General features: G+C 36.7%; 1 protein-coding gene across 1 annotated transcript in view; it reads right to left on the bottom strand.

Moving 5' to 3' along the window:
• Nucleotides 1–12,701, bottom strand: part of GLCE (glucuronic acid epimerase) — a 111,138-nt gene that overhangs the window by 16,109 nt on the left and 82,328 nt on the right. The window lies entirely within an intron of this gene.

The raw sequence follows: 12,701 nt of genomic DNA, 5'->3' as shown, positions 1-12,701 counted from the left end.
TTTGTCTTAACAACTTAGTAGCTGTATGAAAAAAATGTAACAGGTCTTTTCAAGGTCAACACTGACATCCATGTTGCCAAATCCAACAGTGAATTTCTAGCCTTCATCTGATGTGACCTTTCAGCAGCATAAAATAATCATTGACTCTTCCCTTCCTGAAACACTTTCTTTCCACGACTTCTAGGGCACTATTCTTTCTTAGTTCTCCTTATACATCACTGGACGTTCCTCAGTCATCTTTGATAATTCCTTTTCATTTCCCTGAACCTTAAATGTTGAAGTGCCTTAGGATTCCGGTCCCCTAAAGACCCCTTCTTTATCTCTGTTACCTCCCAGGTGATCTCACCCAATCTCATGGCTTTAAATACAATTTATAGGCTGACTATTTCCAAAATTCTATCTCCAGGCCAGACCATTCTTCGGAACTGTAGGCGCATATATGTAAGTGCCAACCCAAGTAACTGATATCTTTACTTGAAGGTCAAATGGACTTCTGAAATACAACATCCAAAATTTAATCACTAATCTTTCCCCTCAACCTGTTCCTCCTTTCCACTGCTCAGACCAGAAATCTTAACTCCTTTCCTGCTTACCCCATATGCAACCAATCAGGAAATCCTATTGGCCCTATCTTCCGCCCTTGCTCTACCTAATATTTTGAACACAGCAGTCAGAATGATGCTTTTAAATATAAGTCAGATCATGTCATTCCAGTCATGACAGAAGAATTTGATGCTATTGCTCATGTGGTGAACTAACTGGTCTTGACTGTAATGTAGGTAGTCCTGGACTGTCTGCTTCTGGGGTTACTGGGAAATACAGAAAATTATGAGTTAGTTATATGTGCAACATATGGAATATTTCAGTCTGCTGAGAGTAAAGAGAGCAGTCTGACTGCTGTTTGCTACAGTAGTTCTGTAAATTATATTATTGTGTAAATCCACAGCTACTTATTTCATTGTTCTAATCCTTCTTCCCTCTTTTCCTCACCATAAACTCTTCTGGCAGCAATAAGGTTAAAAACAACCATACCCTTGAATGAAAATGATTAATGAAAAATTACAAAAATGGGAGTTCCCGTCGTGGCGCAGTGGTTAACGAATCCGACTAGGAACCATGAGGTTGCGGGTTCGGTCCCTGCCCTTGCTCAGTGGGTTAACGATCCGGCCTTGCCGTGAGCTGTGGTGTAGGTTGCAGACGCGGCTCGGATCTCGCGTTGCTGTGGCTCTGGCGTAGGCCGGTGGCTACAGCTCCGATTCAACCCCTAGCCTGGGAATCTCCATATGCCGTGGGAGCAGCCCAAGAAATAGCAACAACAACAACAACAACAACAACAGACAAAAGACAAAAGACAAAAAAAAAAAATTACAAAAATGATTTTCTGCCTTTCAAGAAAGTGGATGGTAAATGTGTAATTCATTCATTTCTTTTAATTCTAAGAGGAGGTAAACTTTGAGTCCTTGCACGTCTGAAAGCAACTTTATTCCACTCTCACCTCTGATTTAGTTTGGTGGGATACAGAATCCTTGGGCTGCATGTTATTTTCTTTCTAATACTGTAGGCAGTATCTTACTTTTTTTTTTTTTTTTTTGTCTTTTTGTCTTTTGTTGTTGTTATTGTTGCTATTTCTTGGGCCGCTCCCGCGGCATATGGAGGTTCCCAGGCTAGGGGTTGAATCGGAGCTGTAGCCACCGGCCTACACCAGAGCCACAGCAACGCGAGATCCGAGCCGCGTCTGCAACCTACACCACAGCTCACGGCAACGCTGGATCGTTAACCCACTGAGCAAGGGCAGGGACCGAACCCTCAACCTCATGGTTCCTAATCGGATTCGTTAACCACTGCGCCACTACGGGAACTCCCTGTATCTTACTTTCTTAGAGCATTAAGGAATCCTGATGAGAGGCTTGATTTCAGCCTACTACTTGTCACTTTGTACATGACTTCCTTCTGGAGCATTTGTTTACTCTAGGAATTCTGTGGTTTTGTGAGAATGTTACACTATATTGGATTCACTATTTCAGCACTTGGTGTGCCCTTTAAACCTGAAAACTTGTATTCTTTTCCCCTTGTTTAATTGTGTAGTATCTTCTGGAAGCTCTCAGTATATTAGAGTTGTTTTTTGGTAATATTCTGATTATCTCTATTTTCTTTAGTGGTGATTTTTCTGGTTATTTTAGTCTCATAGTGTTAGCTTTCCTCACACGCCTGGTGATCTTTGGTTACTCATTCAGGCTTTCGTGAGTGAATGACTCATTAGCCAACACAGATTTCCTCTGTTATTGTGAAGACAGTCTAATTTTTGACTAGACTGTTCTCCTGAGAGGGGCTCTGTGTGGGCTGGGTACAGGCTGAGTGGCAGTGTTCCTTTAGGGTGTGGGTGGAGAGCAGCAGGCCCTCTAAATGCCAGAATGAAGATGACTTTTTCTTTTGTCCTGGAAACATAACTTGTATTCTAGAAGGCTTAGCTTTCCCCAGTTTCTTTGAAGACTATCTGGCTGGCATATTGCCTGGGTTCATACCAGCTATCTGCAGTCCAAGTGCAGGGGTGTGAGAGATATGGGGAAGGAAGGGGTACAGCTGCGCCTTCTAGTACTCAAGAGATCCCAAAAGCTGTTCAATTACTTCTCTATGGTAATCTTCCCATCTTTATTGCTATCAGCTTCTTCATTTCTTATTTCTATATATTTTATCTGAGTTGGGCATCAGGAGGGAAGAGAGGCAAAGGTATGGGTCTCGTTCAACTTGGAAATCATACACAGATTATAAGAGCTGGAATCCAAATTTAGGATCTGCATTATTACCAATAAGATAAATGTTTGAATGCTAAAAAACAAAGTGTGGTACAAGCAAACCTTCAGAAATCATACTGAGGTAGGAGGTAGATGGGCCCCTGGGCAGAGAACAGAAAGGAGGTAGAAAGGCCCCTGGGACTTTTTGGCCGAGTAAATTGGGCCTTGTTTCTCTTTGATACATCAAGGAAAAAGTTAATGGCAGGTGCTGAGCTCTGCTGGAGTAGAAAGATGACCACTTCAATCACTCCTGGGGTCAAGGAGAGCTCCCCAAATACATATGTGCTATAAGACTTTTAGGGATCAGAAAGGGAGGGGGTGCCAGGCCCTAGTAATTCTTGATACCATCCCATCATCCTTTGCCAAAAGATGGGCATGCATACTGGGGAGGGTCCTGTGTCCAGTCAGGTGTGAGAAATAAAATATGGTAATTGGCCAAAGGAAAACAAAGACCCAGAAGAACTGTGCTAAATAAGTGATTTAAATCATCTCCCTGGTTGCTCCTCACTGAGGAGGATGCCTGCAGCTGCACTCCTCTTTTGGGTGTGTACTACCTACTGCCTTGCTTCTGTCTTATATAAACTACTTCTCTCTGTGCTCTCCCACATGTTGCCATGTTGTACTGTGACTCTAACAATAAACTATACACCTGTTTTCAGTCTTTGCCTCCTTGCAACATTCTTGCTTTCAACAGGAGGCAAGATTCAGGGCAATTCTGCTTTTAGATTCAAGTCAATCTAGTGGCTAGGATTCCTGGTTTTCAACCAGGCTGCCCAGGTTCAATTCCTGAGCAGAAAATTAAGATCTCACTTCAAGCTATCACTCACTGCTGTCTCTCCGAGATCAATATATTTATAAATTGAGGGCTTCCTTATATAGTAATGCAGGCAAACAACACTAAATGATGTTTAATTTTAAAAAGCCCTTCATTAAAAATATTTATGTGCTAATGTTTAAATCACCTATCACTGTATCTAACATTTAGACCAGTAAAAACAGACATATAATTTTTGTTCCATCTTTGAGACATGCCCTTCCTCCATGACTCAAATGAGAGTAGACGCTGCTTATGGAATTAGTAGGCTACCATTATGATGAGACACATGAAAGTAAAGAAAAATCAAAATTAAAAATTTTCAAAATCCTTTATGGTATCAGATTTTGTTACCTGATACCATTTTTTACAAAAAGCAATCAGGGCTTAGAGAAATGGATGACTCTAGTCTGGGGGCTTGCTATGTCAGGAAACAAAGAGAACTTTCAAGTATCAATGGGATCATAATCCAAGGGATCAAAATAGCAATAGGGAATAGATAAAACAAGACCGAAACATTGATAACTGTTGAAGCTGAAAGATATGAGGGTGGCTCACTGTATTACTCCATAGTTTTGTTTCTGTTTCAACATTTCTATAATTTCTATTACAGCAAAAAGACACAAGACAGAAATGAATCTGAAAGGCCCCTTCCCCATTAAATCAAAGCTATGAGAGGTATGACTGACACTGACTGAAACACAATGAATAATAAAAAAAAAATCCATGAGTATATAATGATATTTAAACAGGAGAACACTGGGAGTTCCCACTGTGGTACAGCGGAAACGAATCCAACTAGTTTTCATGAGGATGTGGATCTGATCCCTGGCCTGGCTCAGTGGGTCAGGGATCCGGCGTTGCCATGAGCTGTGGTGTAGGTTGCAGACAAGGCTTGGATCCAGCATTGCTGTGGCTATGGCCAGTGGCTGTAGCTCTGATTTGACCCTTAGCCTGGGAACTTCCATATGCTGCAGGTGTGGCCCTAAAAAAAAGCAAAATAAAAAAATTAAAAAAATTAAAAATTAAAAAGGAGAATGCCAAAAAAGTACTTATATCATCTTCTGATGAAAAGTGGTAACTAAGTGAAACAATCTATTTATCTATCTGGCCTTTGCAGAACAAACCAATTGCCTCAGATGATAAAGAATTTTTAGAGAAAAAGAGTGACTAATAACATGGAAGAAAAAAATTAAAATTACAAAATTAGAATTATGTGATCCTTAATGAAATTACGCAAGTGTTATATTGAGGCATATGTTTGATAGAGACCTAGAGGTTCATTCATCACCCTAATTCAGTGGTCAGATTCAGCCTCACTAAGGATGACTCATCAAGAGACTGTGTCTCTTGATGAGTTAAAATAAAAAGTACAAAACTTATTATACATCCAAGCCAAAAATATTTAACTTGGACCTCTCAGGCCCTATAATTAAACTTGGAGTTAACAGGAAATACAAGGGATAGAGGAACAAGTTAAAATGCAGAGGCAACCAGTATATCTAGAAGGTGAGACATCCTGCAGGAGAGCTGGCCCTGTCTCCATGAATCAGTAGTATGAAAAGACAAAAGGAGACTGGGTTAAATATTTTTTTTACAGAGACTTAAGGGATATAAGAACCAGATGTGAAACCTGGTGCTAAGCTGGGAACTCTGACTATGGACTTAGTAAGAAGGAAAGATGGAAGGTCATTTGGAGACTGTTAATTGAAAAAAGGAGGTTACAAGACAGCACGTAGAGTATGATTTTCTAATTTTCCATGAATATATTTACTATTTTTGTTAAACCATAAAATAGAAAATTAAGCACTTTCGCTAAAATATTAAAAGATAGAAATGTAAATTTTAAGTTAAAAGTGTCTATAAATACTTGGTTTTCAAAATAGGCACTAACATTTAGGTGGGAGAAGGACGGAAAGAAAACTCTGAGTACTAACATGTAGTATTAAATATTGAACAGGCTTATCTAAAGATAAGCACAATAATTTTATTACAGTGTTTCTCAGATTACAGAAAATTGACTACACAAACTTTCAAATTCAAAGAAAGTAGATTGGAGGCAGCTTGGATCTGGCATGGCTGTGGTGTAGGCCAGCAGCTGCAGCTGTGGTTTGACCCCTCGCCTGGGAACTTCCATATGCCACAGGCCGCAAAAAGCAAAAAGAAAAAAAAAGTAGATTGCAATGATATTTTACTAAGTATAGGTGAGAATAACTTTAAAAGCTAAAACCAGGGTTTTCTGCTAAGTAGTGATAAGCTTTCTACTCATTTTAAAGTTTCTACCACATCCATGAACTAGGTTAATATTTTAAGTCAAAAAATAATAAAAGAATGTATTAAAATTAATAAATTAAAAAACTTTGAAACCTCATGTACTGCTGATCCTAAAGATTTTTTTCATTAGAAACACAATCCAATAAAATTTAGTAACCTTAGAAGTCTTAATACGTTAAACAACATTCAGTTAGCATCATAAAGAAACTGGAATAACTTCTTTGCAGAAATAGCTAAAAATTAAGTAAAGCAAAAATATAACTCAAAAACTGTTCTCTTCTTAAATGATTTACAATTCAAATTTTCCTGATATCTTACTTTTCAAATTCATTTTCCTAATTGAGTATTTCAAGTAACCATTAGAATAATTCAGTAAACATTAAAACTATGGACATTACCATGAATTTTTCAAATATGAAGGGAAAATACTAACCAGGGAGTTCCCATTGTGGCTCAGCGGTAACCTAAGCCTCACTCAGTGGGTTAAGGATCCAGTGTTGCCGTGAGCTGTGGTGTAGGTCGCAGATGCAGCTCAGATCCTGTGTTGCTGTGGCTGTGGTGTAGGCCTGCAGCTACAGCTCCAATTAGACCCTTAGCCTGGGAACCTCCATGTGCTATGGGTGTGGGCCTAGGAAAGACAAACAAAACAAAACAAAACAAAACAAAAAACCTATCTTACTTCGTACACAAAAATTAACTCAAAATGGATTAAAGACTTGAATGTAAGAAGTGAAACCATAAAACTCCTAGAAGAAAACATAGGCATCACATTCTTTGACATTAGTCTTAGCAACATCTTTCCGTATATGTCTCCACAGACAAGGGAAACAAAAGCAGAAATAAACTAAAAACCTTCTGTACAACAGAGGAAACCATCAACATAGTAAAAAGATAACCTACTGGAAGGGAGAAAATATTTGCAAATCATATAGCTGACAAGGGATTGATATCCAAAACATACATAGAACTCATACAACCCAACAACAACAACAAAAAACCTGATTAAGAAATGGTTAGGAATTCCTGCTGTGGCGTGGCAGAAACGAATCCGACTAGTATCCATGAGGATACTGGCCTTGCGCTATGGGTTAAAGATCCAGCTTTGCTGTGAGCTGTGTTGTAGGTCATAGACATGGCTTGGATCTGGTGTTGCTGTGCCTGTGGCATAGGCTGGCAGCTGCAGCTCTGATTCAACCCCTAGCCTGGGAACTTCCATATGCCATGGGTGCGGCCCTAAAACGCAAGAAAGAAATAGGCAGATGATCTGAATAGACATTTTTCCAAATAAGACATGGAGATGGGTAAGAGGCACCTGAAAAGCTGTTCAGCATCATTAATTATTAGGGAAATACAAGTCAAAACCACAACGAGATATATCACCTTACACCTGTTAGAATATATGTTATCAATAAGACAAGAAATAATAGAGAATGTGAGGAAAAGGGAACCCTCATACACTGTTGGCAGGAATGTAAACTGGGACAGCTACTATGGAAAACTGTATGGAGAGTCCTCAAAAAATTAAGAATAGAAATACTGCATAATTTAGCTATTCAACTCCTGGGTATTCATCTGAACAGGGAAAACACAAATTTGAAAAGATAAATGCACCCAATGTTCCTTGCAGCATATTTACTATAGCTAAGATACTGAAACAACCTAAGTGTCTGTCAACAGATGGATGTGATCATGAATGGGTAAAGAAGACATGGTACATAAACACACAATGGAATACCACTTAGCCACAAGAAAGATCAAATCTTGCCATTTGTGACAATATGGATGGGATCCTGAGTGAATTATGCTAAGTGGAAAAAGTCAGATGGAGAAAGACAAATACTGTATGACTTCATTCATGTGGAATATTAAAAAAACAAGTGAACAAAACAAACACACATATGTAAGATGGTGGTTACTGAGTGGAAGAGGGGTGGAAGGAGGTTAGATGGGTAAAAGAGGTCAACTGTACTGGAAACTAGAACTTGGTGATGAGCACACTCTAGTGGATTCAGAAGTCAAATTATAATATTGTACATGTGAAACTTATGTTAAATACTCATGTTACCTCAATTAAGAAAAAGATTTCACATTCACTTTGCAATCTGACAAAAACCAGTTTTTCTTAAGTGCTCTATTTAGATGTGGGATGAGTAGATGGTGAGACAGATTTTATTATATTTTGGATTTTTGAAGACAAAATATCTGAATTTTAACAATTTTTTTAAACTGGGCAGGGATTTTGTTTTTGCTACCTAGCATTTTTTTTTCCCAATTATTTTTTAAAAATCACATATTAGGTAAGTTGATAGAATATTTATTGAGTACCTAAAACATATTCAACAGATGCCCTCCTATTTCATTCTGTTGTTTGTTCTATTGCTCTTGAAGAATTTTTTTTCAGTATCTTTATATATGCCTATGACCTTTTCCCATTTAGGATATGTATGTTTCAGCTTTTCATTTAAACTTTTGGATGGAGTAAAATGGGCTACTGTCTGAGTGATCATATTTTCCTTTTATTTGCAGGAAAATAACATATTTCTAATTATTTAAGCTAGAGGACAACTTCCTGTATGTGTTTAGCGTGTTGATGGGCCAAGCCAATAGTTTCAATTTGGTAGTAGACTATGGTTGAATACAGTCAGTAATACTTTTCTAACAGCTAGTGACCGATCCAGATGTAATATTACAATCTAAATAATCAGTGAGGAGTTTCCATCCTGGGGCAACGGAAACAAATCCGACTAGGAACCATGAGGCCGAGGGTTCGATCCCTGGCCTTGCTCAGTGGGTTAAGGATCAGGCATTGCTGTGAGCTGTGGTGTAAAATGCAGACGCAGCTCAAATCCTACCCTGCTGTGGCTGTGGTGTAGGCAGGCCAGCAGCTGTAGCTCTGATTGGACCCCTAGCCTGGGAACCTCTATATGCCGTGGGTGTGGCCCTAAAATAAATAAATAAATACGTAAATAAATAAGTAATCAGCGATACTTCAAGGCAATGACACTTTAAATGAAACACATAATACTGTGTAATATAATAAAATGTTTTCCCAGGAAAACAGATCTTGATTTGTCGCTTGGTATGACTACATGAATTCTCTATATGTGTGTGTATGTGTGTATACTCATGTGCCCATTTTCCTTCCTTCATCTTAGGTTTATTTGTAGTGAAAACAGAAATTGCTGACTGTACTTTAATCTTATTCTAACAATGGTCTTAAAGATTTCAAATACCTTTTTTTTTTTTTTTTTAAATTAAGCATTCATTACTGCCTAAATGTTTTTCACTGTTGCAGAATTTGGGCTACTTCTCCTTACAGGGGAAAAAAAAACTGTTTAGGCTAACGAAGAGAATTTGAAGAGGGAATTATATTCACAGAAATTTATTCAAATGTATTCCAGGAATAAGCAGACCATTACATAGAAAGAAAACAAAACCAGTATTGTCCTAGGCACTTTGAGAGGGGAAAAAAAAATCTATTCACACATGGTTTCTCTCCTCAAAGAGTTTATTTTCTGATATAAATGCAACAACAAGGAGTTCCCGTCGTGGCACAGTGGTTAATGAATCCGACTAGGAACCATGAGGTTGGAGGTTCGATCCCTGCCCTTGCTCAGTGGGTTAAGGATCTGGTGTTGCCGTGAGCTGTGGTGTAGGTCACAGACGTGGCTCAGATCCCGCGTTGCTGTGGCTCTGGCGTAGGCCGGTGGCTACAGCTCCAATTCGACCCCTAGCCTGGGAACCTCCATATGCTGCAGGAGCGGACCTGGAAAAGGCAAAAAGACAAAAAAAAAAAAAAAAAAAAAAAAGCAACAACAAGGGTGTATGAGAAATTCATTCTTGGAGAGTCACAAGTGTTAAATTAGTCTAAAATCATACACTAATTGAGAGTCGTTTTGTTTGGGATAGAAGCAGATAGGAAGGAATGAGGCAGAGAATGTACAAATGAGTAATAATTTTCTAATAATGTAAAATAGTTTACTTGACATTATTAAAGATTGTAGAATATCCATATTTAAGCATTTTAGGGTAATTTCTAATTTTCCCAGAAAGGCTGAAAGAAGGTTCACCAGCTTAGAATTTGATGGGTAACATTTAAGGGGTTCCTTACAGAAAAGTATGTTCAAGTTGGACATATTTAACTTTAGTATGCTCTATAACCTCCAAAACTTTAGTTTCTAAAATATATGAAAAAAATCTAAAATATTCCATATAACCCCCAAAGTCTTAAAACCACCAAATAAATTCCTTTGACCTCCTTAGTCATTTCTTGTGTCTAAAGTAGAGAATGAGAAATAAAAATTTAATTGACTTCATGTTTGTTTTTAGCTTATAAAGTCCTCTTGTTTGATTTTTGCATTCAGACTATAAATTTACACCAAGAAACTACTAGAGGAATTTAATTTTCAGTCAAGAAGTAAATGTCAGTAACATACTTGAACACCCTTTTCCTTCCCATCTGTAGGTGACAGCAAAGAGGCTGAAAATATTGGTGCCATGTCTTTAAATTTAATGTATAATGTTAAACTTCTTTTAAAGTTCACTCTGCTTCCTTAAGACAGAGTTTCAGCACTAACAAAAAGGAATAATTTCTATCCTTATTACAAATGTTCATCACAGGGCATGATAAAGAGAGGCTCGGTTTGTAACCCAGATTCCTACTGGATTGTTTGGAAGCCATAGCTGCTTTGCTTTTGACTTAATAGAGAAGAGAAAATTTGTGTATCATCTCAATTTTTTATTCCTTAATTGCTACTTGCCACCTTTTGAAACCTAAAGCTTATGAAATGTGAGATAATACTTTAAATTCTGTTTTGAAGTAACAATTTTTTAGAAACATAAAACAGTGTGTGGGCTATTGGTGGGGCTTGCGTCTGAACAATATATGTATGTATACATATGAAATATACATGATATACACAGATACAAATGTGGGGGCAGTTTTGATTTGGGAAGAAAAAGTATAATTTTCTTTGCCAAATATTTGTAATTCAAGTTTCATCTTTGTAAATAATTTCAATGCCAAGATCTGAGACTTTATTTAAATATTAGTGAAAACTTAGCTTCTAACCTTAGAAAACATATAGAAATGTATTTCTATACATTAAGGAACACTATTTTGGACACATTTTATTTCTACTTCAACCACCTTATTTAGGTAAATGGAATTTGTGCTCTAATTTACATTCCTCTCAAATTTTAAAACCAAAAGAGTATCCATACCCTTTGCTCAGCATGCCAAAATGTCTTAGGTACAAGTTAAATGAAAGTTCCAACAATGCTAAAGTTAATTTAATTTGCTAACCTTCCTATTTGCTTAGAAAATTGCACATCTGGGAAATCTTAGCTTAAATCTCATTTATTCACATTTATTGCTAATAAAATATGTTCCTTACCATAGAAAGGATGCTTAGTATTTGTTTCTTGATTGCTATTCTTATCAGCTTTCTGAGATAATAAAAATTACAGAACCTTAGAGAAAGGTGTTCTTTTAGGGGGACGTGTACTAGACTGTTTATCTAGGAAAATGTTAATATACCATCTAATAGATGTTAAACAAATATGTGTTGATTAAATGGACTGATACAGATAGACGAAGGTTACTCTATATTGACTTAAAAAAGAGATACTACTTCATCCATAAACATTTTCCGTTTGTTTGCCTACCATGTGGTAGGAATCAAATTTTTATTAAATCTTGCAACTACTTATAAAGTAGAAAGTGTTATCTCAGCTTTACAGATGAGAATACTGTAGAAAGGTTATCTAACTCTTCCAATGTTGTCCAGCTTACCAGTATTCAAGTTTAGGTCTATCAGACTAAAAAGCTCAGGATTCTTCAAAAATATACTATCTTTTTGTTTATTTGACCTATTTTATTAGTTTCTTCTATATTTTCATAGCACTTATTACTCAAAAAATAGAAATCCATTTATTCTTGATTAATTTTACAAGGTGTTTTAAAAGTCAGATTTAAGTATAATTTACACACAATAAAACATACCCCTTTTAAAGTGTACTACTAGATGAGTTTTGACAGATGTATATAGACATATATACACAACAGTCAAAATTTAGACCATTTCCACTACCCCTTAAAAGTCCCTCACACTCCTTTTTTTATAATTATTCCCTTTCTGACATTACTGATCTTTTATCCCTATAATTTTGCTTTTTCCAGAATGACATATAGATGGAATCATATTAGTTTACTGCGCAGTTATATTCCACTGTATAGATGAACCACAGTTTATTTACCCATTCACCAGTTGGTAAACATTTGGTTTGTTTCCAGTTTGGAATTATTATGAATAAACTGCTACAAACATTCATGTTTATAACCTATTTAGTTTCAGAATATCTTGGTTAATACATTATCCTGAGTACATGGTATTATTCTCTTTGAGTGACAACTTCATGGATTCCTTAGTTTAAATAATCTAAAATATGAGCCCTCTATTAGAAATCAGAGATGAAGAAACTTGAGCATTTTCAATGAAAATTTGGGGGTACTATGACACTTGGGACATTCTTTTTTTTTTTTTAAACTTAGCATGCCATAGTAGTAGAAAGATAAAAAATATGAAGTAAAGTACAATGAAAATGTAATATAATAGAAACACTGGACCAAGTTTAAAAATTAGGTTCTAATCATTTAATTTGGTTTTAGTTTCCAACTTTTTCACTTATTAGACTTTGGGCACATTGTGATACTGAACAAATTAGTAACCTTTCTGCAAGAAGAAAGATGAAACTAACATTTCACATTTTGGGGTATATACATTATCTAATTCAGTCCATAAGACCACCCTAAGAGGTAC

Source organism: Sus scrofa, chromosome 1, assembly GCF_054392235.1.
Source record: "Sus scrofa isolate SSC_HxYL_T2T_F1_AM1 chromosome 1, Sscrofa_HxYL_maternal_Yorkshire_Landrace_v2.0, whole genome shotgun sequence".
NCBI classification, from domain to species: Eukaryota; Metazoa; Chordata; class Mammalia; order Artiodactyla; family Suidae; genus Sus; species Sus scrofa.
Note: the sequence above shows the minus strand (reverse complement) of the source record. Positions and strands in the feature narration are given on the sequence as shown.